This window comes from Arachis ipaensis, chromosome B04, assembly GCF_000816755.2.
Source record: "Arachis ipaensis cultivar K30076 chromosome B04, Araip1.1, whole genome shotgun sequence".
Classification (NCBI taxonomy): Eukaryota; Viridiplantae; Streptophyta; class Magnoliopsida; order Fabales; family Fabaceae; genus Arachis; species Arachis ipaensis.
In genome coordinates, this window is record NC_029788.2 from 2,449,729 (window position 1) to 2,450,344 (window position 616).

Genomic DNA, 616 nt, shown 5'->3' on the forward strand with positions numbered 1-616 from the left:
AGGCCCACCACCGCCCACACATGGCTTGATTTGACAATTTAGATTCTTTCCTTTCCTCAGTTTGCTGCGAAATGAGTTCACCGCCGCAACAACGATTGCTCAAACCAAACTGCCGCGTTAGGACTACTCCTACCGAAAAGGTTTTTTTCCCCTGGGTCTTGCCAAAAAGGTTGAATAGTTGAACCGCGGTTTTGCATGTGCTTTTTTCACTTTTTTGTTTTTAATATTGAAATGGTAATGGTGTTTTTTAAAAATATAGACCATTGGAATATTATTCTCAATTATAGAATTGTTTAATTAGAGAAGTAGAAATCGAACTGTTCGATTTGTAATAGATTTGTATAGGTACAGAAATCGGACCGTCTGATTTGTGTTAAAAAATATTAAAAAATTTGAGATAGAAATCAGACGGTCCGATTTATGTACCTCCCACAATTTTAAAAAATACAAAAATTTACTATGTTAAGGTCCATCACTCGTATCACTTCCATATCTAAATTTTTTAGCAGTGCTTCTTCTCTTTCTCTTGTACTTATAAATAGTGAAAATTCAGATACGGTTAACTTTACATGAAATTAATAGATAAAAACTGTTAAATAATTTAATAAATTTAATT